Source organism: Vicugna pacos, chromosome 2 (assembly GCF_048564905.1).
Source record: "Vicugna pacos chromosome 2, VicPac4, whole genome shotgun sequence".
Lineage (NCBI taxonomy): Eukaryota > Metazoa > Chordata > Mammalia > Artiodactyla > Camelidae > Vicugna > Vicugna pacos.
The window spans coordinates 39,083,632-39,096,703 of NC_132988.1; the positions used below are offsets into that span (position 1 = coordinate 39,083,632).

Sequence of the window (13,072 nt, forward strand, 5' to 3'; positions counted from 1 at the left end):
TTTTGAAACTTCTCAAAGGTGTTACTAAAATAAAACAGAAGTAATTTAGATATTGTATTAATTCCTAGGACTTCCGTACAAAATTCTGTTGGTTAAACTACGGAGACTTATTTTCTCACAGTTCTAGAGACTGAAGTCCAAGACCAATGTTCCAGCCTATTAGGTTGCTGGTGAGAACACTTCCTGACTTACTCTTGCTATGTCCTCACCTGTCCTTTTCTTGGTTCAAGTGTGCAGAGAGGGACTGAGAGTGGTGCAAGCTCGGGTATCCCATCTTACAGGGACACTAATCCCATCAGACCAGACCACCACCCTTATAATCTCATTTACCCTTAGTTACTTCCTTAGAGGTCCTATCTTCAAATATAGCCACACTGGGGGCTAGGGCTTTACTATATGGAAGTACAAATTTGGGAAGGACATAAACATTCAATCCCTAGCAGATGTATATAATCCTCTGAGTCATGCTGCCATCAATCGAGCCTAGACTGGATAATTGAATAAGTAAGATGCAAGCTTATATGTCACTTTAAAATCTTGAAATATTGATGAACATGGTACTGAAAATATTTTCAAATGTTAATGGTAGCTGCTTAAATCAAGCTCTATGCATTCATCCCTCAAAATATTTAAATTTGAGAGTAATACATATAAATAATACAAATAAGTTCATACACAACTTATGACTTCAACATTATTAGGAGACAGAATACTAAAAACTTCAAATCAACCAGATGGGGAAGAGGAGCCCTGAGAGTCTTAGATTTGTAAAAAAAGGAGGGCTGGGGCTAAAGAATAAATTTAAAAGGACAGGAAAACCTGCCTCCACAGAGACAATGACCAGGACTCAACGTCAAATGAAGATATTGTGACTTGGTGGCACAATGAAAGCTCTTGAAAGTGCCCAGGAATGAAGGTGGCAGCCTGGTAGAAACTCTGATTCTGGGGAATAATCATGTAAATAGAAAAGGAAGGACCATAAGGTCTGAAGGGAACGCCAACATCCTACAGAAATGTAAAGGAAACAAAAAACACTGGTAAGCCATTCTCTCACCACCTACCACTAACTTTGTTGAATAAAGAAATTGTACTTCACAATACAGACCAAAAAAACTCATGAACATGAAAGATCAATCCCCAAAGGAACAGGAACAAAGAAAAACAAGCTGCATCCTAACCTCCTAAAGAAAACAGAAATGCAAATAACAGCATTTCAGTTGATGAAAACATCTGGAACAATAAATTTTAAACCTAAGTACAAAAAGGGACAAACTAGAAATGGATCTACTTTTGATCAAGCTCAGGGAAAAAAAAAAGACTGAAGAAAAATAAAAACCCATCTTAAACATAAAAAAGTATAAGAGGAATAGATTTTAATTAATAGACATGAGAAAGTAGAAGAAAACAAACATGAAACATTTTATCCATTCAAAGTGTCCACGCAAGCATATAAAGTGGGGAGTTAACATTTCATTCATAATTTCACTTTCAATAAACTGCACAATCTTAAAATTCTTTTCCTCATGCAATATTTGCCTTACTGTACTTACCAAAATGTATCTTCATGTGTGTCATATTTAATAATAAAACGCTGGAATATTTATGTTATCTTTAATTTTTCCCTTTTTTTTATCAGTCTACATTACATTGGGGGAAAACAGTCATTATCGCAGACTGAGAATCTATATAGTTCATATTACGTAAAATGTGTTCACAAAACATCACTGCGTGTTTCATAAGGCTATTCAAAGGTACGTATCAATCTATTTGTATATTATATATAATGCATAGTATATAAAATGATATAGAGGTTATATGACTGCATTCCACTCTTTGTTATATGCATGTGATTTTGTATGAATACTATATGGCCAATCTACTTCATTTAAGCACATATATGATAAAAGGGAAGGACTTCCACCTGTATGTATTGTGAATCATACAGATAATGAAAATAAAACTTACATACGTAAACTATCATCAGTGGTCAGTACAGGACCCCATTCAAGTTTTAATTATGAAATGAACTAATCTCTACATCCAAGATGGCAAAAAAATTTAAATATAAAAATAAATCACGTGACAACTGAAAATTACACTTAAATACTATAATGCTTTACTTGTATTTTGAGAACCCCTTGAAAGTGATCCAAATCCTTAGTCAACAGTATTTCTTTTTAAGTTTATTTTACTTCTTATCCATTTCAATACACCTGGCAGTTATGCCTGCGGTTCTTTTTTCATCTTCATCCCTCTCTGAAACAAGCAAAATGTGGAAACATTTTCTTAGCCTAAAGGTTTAGGCTTATAGCTCTTCCTTTCTATCAGTATGATAATGTATAATTGCTTTTGCACTTGGGGCTAAGCACTCTTCCTTTCCTCTCAGCTCTGAAATCCTGTCACTTTATCTCCTTTACCCTGGTTTTACCCTTTTAAGACATCTAATGCCTCAAATCCTTAACTAACACAAAGTAGACTCTGCAGGAGTTGGAAAAGGGGCAGAGGTATGGTGGGGTGATGGGTGAGTGAAGTTGTAGAAAAAGGAGGCACAGAGAGAATGCACAGACAGAATTCCTTCAGCAAGATGAAAAAAAAAAGATGTTAGCTGTGACTATTCAGAGATGAAGTGCTTATTCTATTGTATACAATAGAATACATTGTATACAAGACAGTTTCAGTCTCATCAGTGCTGAAATATTTAACAATTTTTCTTCTATCTAAATAGTTGACATTCATTAAGTCTAATAGTACCTAAATCTTAACTATGATCTAGGAAAGAAGCTTTGCTGTGAATTTTTTTTCAGGGGTTTTCAGTGATAAACTAAATATTCTATGGGAAAACCACAAGCACTATGGGAAAAAAATAATAAACAGCCATACAGCAAGGCCATCGGGCGGGAGGTGGCCTAGAGCATTCATAAAGAGCAAGGGTAACAGTGTGGCTGGAACTGAGTCACTGAATGGAGAGAAACCAGAGCAGGTCAGAGGGTTTGGGGCTAACAGGACAACATAGCCCGTAGGCCACTGTATGGACTTTGGCTGCTAATCTTAGTGAAAAGGAGAATCACTGCATAGTTTAAACAGAGGAGTGACAAACTCAAACTGATATTTTAAAACAATCACCCGAATATTTTGAGAAAAAAACTATCAGAGGGCAGGTGTAGAAGCAGAAAAATCTATCAGGAAGCTGTAACGGTAACCTTGATCAGAGAAGACTTTGGGTGATAACAGAAGAGGCAGTGTGCAGGGATTAGATAATTCATGTAGTTTGAGGTTAGTTGAAGTTACGGGCAACAGGAGTTTCTGATGTATTGGGTGAGTGGTATGAAAAATAATCAAGGATGGCGCTATTCCCTGTGCAACTGGGAAGCTGGGATCCCGACTGAGACGGGGCAGGTGGGATGGAGACTGTTTCCAGGAGAAAGCACCAGCCTAATTTTGGACATGATAAATCTGAGAGTCTTTCACACACTAGAAGAAATGTCAAGTACTCAGCTTGATATATGAGGATGTAGTTGCAGAAGATATCCTGGCAGAAAATAGAAGTTCAGGAGTCTGTCAGCACAGTAATTAGACGTGGGGCTGGCTGGGACTGAGCGCGCAGAGAAAGGAAATCACAGACATAGGCATCTCGACAGTCTACGATCAGGGACATCTTGGGATTCCCTGCCAGCAGTTACCTTTCAAAGGCAGAAAAGTGAGACGGTAAGCTTGGCCCGGGGACTGTGCCGCTGGGCCTGACCCTCTGAGGTATGGAAGGTACAGTCTGCTGAGCCACCAGTCACTCACCAGCACCGGGAAGCCGGTCACTGGAGCATTCCTGCAACAGGGCCCCGGGCAGGGGCGCCAGGGCGGCCGGGCCTCGGGAAGCACTAGATTCCCACGCTGTGAAAAAGTCTCTGGATACTGCAGGTTTCCAAGTGTAGATCTCACGAAAGAAGAGTATGAAAAGCCAGTCAAATGCCTTAATGTGATTTTTTTTTTTACCAAAGGATGCTAGAGAACTGAGAATATGCCAAAATAACTGATATTTTTCAACATTTCCCTCAAGAATTTTGCAGGTGGAGACTATTTCACCATATGATGTGTTCTTGATTAATGAGGTGTTGTTACAAAATCTGACAAACACATGGCATCCCATCTTAGGATGTTCCAGCATTTTAGTAGTAAGTAGGTGAACACACATTGGAACACTGACTTCTAATTTTCATGGCTGGATCATATCACTGAAAAATTTTATAGTAGTTGGTTAAGTGTTCTATTTCATTTTTAAATATGGACATTACAATGGAATGCATTTTCAAAATGAAAATTAAAATGATGTCTACTAAATTATGTCCAGTGGCACACAGAGAAAGTGTTATGAGTGGGTAAAATTAAATTTCCCACTAATGTAATCTGAGAACATTATTATTGGTGAAAACTGGAAAAGTCACTGATTTGATAATAAAAAGTAAAGGTCTCAAGTCCTAATTTATCAATTCAGTCCAACTTATACTGGAAATAGTTCTGCATTTCAACCACAGTATGTATTTGATTGAATGGTTTTGATTTCTTATCAGAACAGCTTTGAATAATTCCATCACTACAATGTCAAATTTAACTTGTCATTTTGAGCAGTGACAAAGAGTCACAGAAATTCCTTTTCTAAGATAACCTTTAGTTTTAAATTTTTTCAGTAACTTTGACAGGTTTTCATCAATACATGACTATACCATTTTTGACACATTAATTATATAGGCATAGTATATTTCATGAAAATGCTTTATATTATAAAAATACATATATTTACAGAAAATGCACAAAATATTAAGAGCTTGGAGAAGGGAAGAATCTACAAAGGACACTGAGGTAGAATGAACACTGAGACAAAGTGAAGCCAAGTGGGGAAACGGATCAAGGAGGAGGAAGTGGTCAACTATGTCAGGTACTGATTTAGCTCAAGCAATACATAACCCTGACAAGAGCAGTCTCTGCAGAGTGAAGTAAACTGGATTAAAGAGAGCAGGCGAGGAGAGGAATTGGAGGAAGAATGTATTCACAACTCACCTGAAAAGGATCCAAGTAGAGTAAAAAAAAAGGGGGGGGGGCAGTAACTGCCAGGAGAATGTTATCAAGAGAAATACGTATCCTTGTGTGCTTATGAAAAAGATGTCAGAGAGTGAAAATTTGATGTTGTAGTAAAAAGAAAGAAGTCCTAAAGCAGTATCTTTTCAGGTAGGTGAGAGAATATTGAATCTCATGCACGAATGGAGATTGTTTTTCATTAGCGAGTAGAAATTTCATGTAAGATCAAAGACTATAAGGCAGAGAACATGATTGCCGATGTTGGCAACTAAATAGCTGTAGTTATTAGAATTTGCAGAATTCTCATGGATTCAATTTTCTCAGTGAAGAAGGAAGCAAAACAATTGGGTGAATGACAATGGTAAAGCCGCTGATATGGTCTGAGGGGAGAGGAGGAATATAAAATAATCACCCAGAAGAGTGGTCCAGAGAGTGGACTGGCCACTTCCTGTGTGTCTATTGTGCAGTTTAAAGGATCCATTTTACGTTTGTAGGCACAAAATTAAAATAAGTATTTTTAGTGTAGCTTCATGTTTTTCTCCCACTATATCTTGCTAAGAGAATAGAAGCACAGAACATGGATCGTAGTAGGGGCAGTACTTATGAGTAAGTACTGTTTAGATATTGGGGCTGAGGGAAAAAAAGTGCTCAAGAATGATACCAAGACTAGTGGGAGGGAAAAAAGTGGTCAAGAATTAGTGGCTTTGTAACAGTTTTTTGTGGATGACATGATACTACATATAGAAAACCCAAAAAACTCCACAAAAAACTACTAGAGCTGATAAAAGAATTCAGCAAGGTAGCAGGATACAAGATTAACATACAGAAATCAGTGGCATTTCTTTACACTAACAATGAAACAACAGAAAAAGTAAAGAAACAATCCCTTTTAAAATCTCATCCAAAACAATAAAACACTTAGGAATAAATCTGACCAAGGAGGTGAAAGACTTATCCATGGAGAACTATAAAACACTGATGAAGGAAATTAAAGATGACTTAAAGAAATGGATATCCCATTCTCTTGGATTGTAAGAATCAATATTGCTAAAATGGCCATACTGACCAAGGCAATCTACAGATTTAATGTGATCCCTATCAAATTACCCAGGACATTTTTCAAAGAATTAGCACAAATAATCCTAAAATTTTATATGGAATCACAAAAGACTCAGTATTGCCAAAGCAATTATCCCAGACTTCAGACAATACTACAGAGCTACAGTAATCAAAACAGCATAATGTTGGCATAAAAACAGACATATGGATCAATGGAACAGAATAGAGAGCCCAGAAATAAACCCACAGATCTATGGTCAATCTTTGACAAAAGAGGTAAGAACATACAATGGAATAAAGACAGTCTTTTCAGCAAATGGTGTTGGGAAAACTGGACAGCTGCATGTAAATCAATGAAGTTAGAATACTCCCTCACCCCATACACAAAAATAAACTCAAAATGACTTATAGACTTAAACATAAGGCAAGATACTATAAACCTCCTAGAAGAAAACATAGGCAAACTATTCTCTGGCATAAATCTTAGCAATGTTCTCCTAGAGCAGTCTACCCAGGCAATGGAAATAAAAGCAAAAACCAACAAATGGGACCTAATTAAACTTAAAAGCTTTTGCACAGGAAAGGAAACCATAAGCAAAACAAAAGGATAGACTAAGGAATGGGAGAAAATATTTGCAAAGGATGTGACTGACAAAGGCTTAATTTCCAGAATATATAAACAGTTCACACAAGTTAATAAGGGAAAAAAAAGAAAATCCAATCCAAAAATGGGCAGAAGACATAAACAAGCAATGCTCCAATTCAGACATACAAACGACCAATAGGCACATGAAAAAATGCTCCATATCACTAATTATCAGAGAAACGCAAAGCAAAACTGCAATGAAGTATCATCTCACACCAGTCACAATGGCCATCATTCAAAAGTCCATGAATAATGAATGCTGGAGAGGGTATGGAGAAAAGAGAACCCTCCTACACTGCTGGTGGGAATGTAGTTTGATGCAGCCATTATGGAAAACAGTGTGGAGATTCCTCAAAGGACTTATCATATGATCCAGCAGTCCCACTCCTGGGCATATATTGAGAGGGAACCTAATTCAAAAAGATACATGCACCCCGATGTTCACAGCAGCACTATTTACAATAGCCAAGACATGGAAACAACCTGAATGTCCATCGACAGATAACTAGATAAAGAAGTTGTAGCACATTTATACAATGGAATACTACTCAGCTGTAAAAAATAAAATAAAATAATGCGATTTGCAGGAACGTGGACGGACCTGGAGAATGTCATTCTAAATGAAGTAAGCCAGAAAGAGAAAGAAAAAAAACCATATGATATCATTTATATGTGGAATCTTAAAAAAAAAAAGAGAATTGAACTTATTTACAAAATAGAAATAGACTCACAAACACAGAAAACATACTTACGGTTACCAGGGAGACAAGTGGGCAGGAAGGGATAAATTGGGAGTTTGAGATTTGCAGATACTAATACATATAAAACAGATAAACTACAAGTTTATAATGTATAGCACAGGGAACTATATTCACTATCTTGTAGTACCTTATGATGAAAAAGAATATAAAAATGAATATGTGTATGTTCCTATATGATTGAAGCATTGTGCTGTACACCAGGAATTGACACAATGTTGTAAACTGACGATACTTCAATAAAAATATATATAAAGTATATATTCATCTATCACCAAATATATGAAGTAAATATTGACAGTATTAAAAGGAGAAATAGACAGCAATACAATAATACTAGGCAAATTCAATATCTCATTTTTAATAATGGATAGAACAACTATACAGAAGTATCAATAAGGAAAGAGAGGACTTGAACAACATTATTCTAATTGCAGCTAATGGACATATATAGAATATCCACTCACAGCAACAGAGTACACATTAAGTGCATACAAAACATTCTCCAGGACAGATTGCATGTTAGACCATAAATAAGAAAATAAAATAATGAATTTAAGAAAATTGATTATATGAAGTTTCTTGTCCAACCAGAATGGAATGATACTAGGTATCAGTAGCAAAAGAAAAACAGAAAAAATCAAAAAATACATGGAAATAAAACACCACAAATTGAACAACCATTGGGGGAAAAAAAATAAAAGGGCAATTAGAAAATACCTTGAGATATATGAAAATGAAAACTTAACATACCAAAATTTATAGAATATAGTAAAATCATTAATAAGAGGGAAATTTATAGTGGTAAATGTCTGCATTTAAAAAAAGGAAAAGATCAAATTAATAACCTAAGTTTACAGCTCAAAAAAAAAAAAAAACTAAATCCAAAGATAGCAGAAGGAAGGTAATAACAATTAGAGCAGAAATAGAGAATAGAAAAATACAAGTTAAAAACCAGCAATAAAACTAACGGTTGATTCTTTGAGAAAGAGAAAAAAAAAATTAACCAGACTTTAGCTATATCAACTAATAAAAAGAGACTCAAATAAATAAAATCAGAAATTAAAGAGGAGGCATTCCAATGGATGCCTCAGAAATTTAAAAAAATGATTACAAGACTACTGCTCCATCAAACTGGATAACCTAGAAAAAATAAATTCCTAGAAACATGCAACCTACCAAAATTGAAAAATTTATAAGGAATACAAAATCCGAACAGATGTATAAGTAGGGAGACTTAAACAGTAGTCAAAAACCTCCCACAAAGAAAAGCCCAGAGCAAGAGAGATGACATCAGTGAAGAATTCTAAAAAACATATAAAGAAAAATTAATCCCAGTCCTTCTCAAACTCTTCTAAAAATTTGAAAATTAGGGAACATTCATGAAACTTATTTTATGAGTCCAATATTATTACCCTGATACCAAAATCAGACAAAGACACTACAAGAGGACTACAGACTAAAATAACAACAAGCCACATTAAAAGGATTATAGAACATGACCAAGAAGGATTTATTCCTGGGATGCAAGATGGATCAACATGTGTAAATCAATAAATGGAATACACAAGATTAACTCAACAAAAGACAAAAATCACCAGATCATCTCAACTGATGCATAAAAAGTATCTGACAGAGTTCAACACTCTTTCAGAATGAAAAACACTCAACAAGATATGATTAAAGAAAATTACCTCAACATAACAAAGGTATGACTATACCACAGCTAACAATACTTAATGATGAAAAAGTGAAAGTTTTCCATCTAAGATCAGGAACAAGGCAAGGATGTCCACTCCTGTCACTTCTATTGAATATATTATGAGAAGCCCTGGTTAAGAGAAATTAGGCAATAACAAGATATAAAAGTAGCCAAATTGGAAAAAGAGGTAGTAAAATTATTTCTGTTCACAGATAACATAATCTTCTATGTAGAAAACCCTTAAGATTACACACACACACAAAATTAGACCTAATAAACTCAGTGCAACTGCAGGATATTAAAGCAACACACACAAAAATCTGTTGTATTTCTATACATTAACAGTAAATAATCTGAAAGGGAATTAACAATGCTATTTACAATAACATCAAAAATAATACTTGAAAAAAACACTATAAAGGTGGCAAAAACATACATTCAAAACTATAAAACATTGCTGATATAGATTAAAGAAGGCACAAATAAATGAAAAGACATCTCATGTTCACGGACAGGAAGGCTTCCTATTGTTAAGGTGCCCATTCTATGCAAAGTGATCTACAGATTCAATGAAATTCCCACCAAAAGCCAACGGCATTTTTTTTGAAGGAACATAAAAATCCACTCTAAACTTCACAACACATCTTAAAAGACCCTGAGCAGCCTAAATAGTTTTAAGAAAGAGGAACAAAGTTGAAGGCCTCACTCTGATTCTAAAACTTATTACACATAGCTGCAATAATCAAACCAGTATGTTATTTGCTTAAAAACTGATATATAGACCACAGGAATAAGATAAAGAATCCAGAAATAAACCCCTATGTACATGGTCAAATGATCTTCAACAAGGGTAACAAGATTTAACATAGTGATAGAAAGACTGGATATCCACATGAAAAAATAAAAATGGACCCTTACCTGACCATCCCCCTCCAAAAAAAAAATTAAAAAAACCTTAGAATAGCATAAAGACCTAAACATAGACCCGAATCCATAAAACTATAAGAAAACTTGTTAGGATGGCCAATACATATAAAAAAAGAAAAAGTAAGTAAGTAGTAAGTGTTGGCAAGGGTGCAGAGATAATGGAACCCCTATGCACGGTTAGAATGTAAATTTGTGCAGTTAGTATGGAAAACAATATGAGGATTCCTTAAAAAGTTCAAAATGTAACTTCCATATGATCCAGCAATCTCACGTCTGGGTATACAGTAAGGAATTGAAAACAGGATCTTGAAGAGATACTTGCACACCTGTGTTCGCTGAAACATTCATAAAAGGGACGTTATTGAACCAACCTAAATATCCATCAACAAATGAAAGGATACATGCAATGTGATATATACATGCAGTGGACTACTACTCATCTTTGAAGAAGGGAATCCTGCTGTATCTGGAGGACTTTATGCTCAGTGAAATAATCTGATTACTGAAGGGCAAATACTGAATCATAAACCAGATACTCATCCATGTCCCTCCATGAGGTTATAGAAGCTAAGCCATTGCCTACTGGCACCTCAGCACAACTGGCTAAAATAATTGCCCTAACATGAGCCTTGTAGTTTGCCTAAGAAAAGAAGACCTGCCAACAGCTCTTTTACAAACCATGGTAGCTCTCAAGGCAACCATGGGCCTTAGTCCTTATAAAGCTCTCGATGGAAGACCATTTATTCGGACGGAGACATTGATAATAAAATCACCCCTTTGGGGCATATGCCCAAGCTCTTAATTCCCAAACACTCTAAATAATTTGGGCTAAAAAATGGGACCTCATGTGGCAATAGGATCTCCTTTGTATCCCCCTGGCACTTGGGTGTTGATCAAAGCCTGGAAAGACAGCTCCTTAGCCTCCCAACTTCAAACCGTATGGAAAGGGCTGTACCCTGTTCTTCTGTCTTCTGCCACTGCAGTAAAGGTTCCTGGAATTGCCAGCTGGATACATCACACCTGAGTAAAACCTTGGACATCCACCCAAGAAGACCAATACATTAAAAACCTGGACCCCGGCATCCAAGACACCTCAGATTCCACATATTCTTGCAAACCTCTTAGCGATCTGTGACTGCTTTTCAGCAACGCTTTGAGTTAATCAAACTTCAAATGGCTATACAACAAGGTAATCAACCAACCAGCCTAGATGGCTTTGACACAAGCCCCCTGGATGGACACTGACCCTTCACTCACCACCTGCCCGGTGACAGGCAGCTAGTCTAGAACCCCAACAAACCCCTTCATTGCCCCAGATCAGCAGGAAGTAGCTAGAGCAGTTGTCACCCTCTACATCCCAAAGATTTGGGGTCCTATGGCTAGAGGGGGGAATGTTAGACAGTTAGATAGAAATGAGCACCAGGGGAGAGGAAAGGAAGGGGGAAGGAGCAACTCAGAAAATAACAGTATGCCTGGGCTCAGGATAAGGGGCTCCAAAAACTTACTTTCTCTAAATGAAAGCCAGCAAAGAAGCTGGCTAGAATCACTGTGGCTGCCATCAATCAAGCAGTCACAAAAACACTTCCTAAGCCAGGAAATAAGAACAGGAAAAACAAAGGAGCGGGAACATTTTTCCTCCGCCCCCATTTCTCAGAAGTGCACTATATTTTACCACCTTTTTACTTTACTAATAAAATCTTCTGTTTATATCATGCTCTCTGTCTCCCATTAGAAATTCATTTTTTTTCTACTAAGAACCAAGGTAACTTTTTTCCCCTCCTCCTGGAAACGGTATGATTGCACTTATATGAGGTACCTAAAATAGTCAAAATCATAGAAGCAGAGGATAGGACAGTAGTTGCCAGGGGCTGATGGGAGAGGGAGATGGGGAATTGCTGTCCAATTGGTATAAAGTTTCACTTATACAAGATGAATATGTTGTAGAGATCTGTTTTACAATATTGTACATTTGTTAACAATACTGTATTGTACACTTAAAATTTTATTAGAGGAGATACCATGTTTTTAACCACAATTTTAAAAATGTCAGATCAAAACTGTTCTCTGGATGGCAGTAACCTTAAAGATTGGTAATGTACAAACTAATAATATAATTAACTCCCCAAAATTATTTTTAAAGTATTCATTAACTACAAGTATTCAGAATGCCTGATATGTACAAAGCCATACATCTTTTTCAATATGGAACACAACTAACTCTTGAAGCGAATCAGCTGATAGTGAGAAACATTTTATTGGAATTAATAATCAGGCTCCGGACCACTTGCATTAAATATCATGCAATGCCCATGTGAGGTTTTGCAAATAACTTTTAACTTGTGAATCATCAAAATTTCAGTTTTATCTCTCTAAAATCCTAGAAGAGATTTTATATCTGAATTATCATAATTATCTCTTATCTCAGTCAATAGAAATAGAGACCATACTCTCACTGTAGAAGATATAGGGAGGATACAGAGCTGCCGACAGGGCTGTGGGCAAAGGTATTTTCATGTTGACTTAGGCAGTTCACAAACCTGTACATTATCAAGATGTCATAGCCACTTATTTAAACTCATTACTGTCCCCATCTGTAAAATAAGTAGGAATATATGTTAACGAACATGAACTATCACTGTATCCTGAATTTCCTTTTAAATTTTTGATACTCTCCATTTTATTTGCAGGTCTTTCCCCCTACCTTCAGTGTCGCTGTCCTCTGATGTGGCATTTTTACCCTCATCTTTCATTTTTTCTGTATTTTATACATGAACAATTAAAAGCTTATCCTTCTAAAGGATAATGGGTCCCATAAAGCACCCAAATATATACAATCTGTATCTTTCTCTCGAGTTGTTGCCCCAGATAACCATATAAGCACATCTTTGCGTAAAGACTTGGTAAGCACCTCAG

General features: G+C 36.1%; 2 long non-coding RNA genes across 5 annotated transcripts in view; one reads left to right on the forward strand and one right to left on the reverse strand.

Annotated features, from left to right (window-relative positions):
• LOC140685894 (uncharacterized) overlaps positions 1–13,072 on the forward strand; it is a 120,537-nt gene that overhangs the window by 101,607 nt on the left and 5,858 nt on the right. For 2 of the 4 annotated variants that reach the window (XR_012059349.1, XR_012059353.1), the window contains 2 exons: positions 1,637–1,751; positions 4,795–4,927. This is a non-coding gene — a long non-coding RNA (uncharacterized lncRNA). Of the gene's footprint in view, positions 1–1,636; positions 1,752–4,051; positions 4,167–4,794; positions 4,928–13,072 lie in introns of all 4 variants that reach the window. The other 2 variants (XR_012059351.1, XR_012059352.1) reach the window with 2 other exon arrangements.
• The window catches only part of LOC116285695 (uncharacterized), a 63,340-nt gene that overhangs the window by 23,245 nt on the left and 27,023 nt on the right, over positions 1–13,072 (reverse strand). The gene's annotated exons all lie outside the window — the stretch shown is intronic.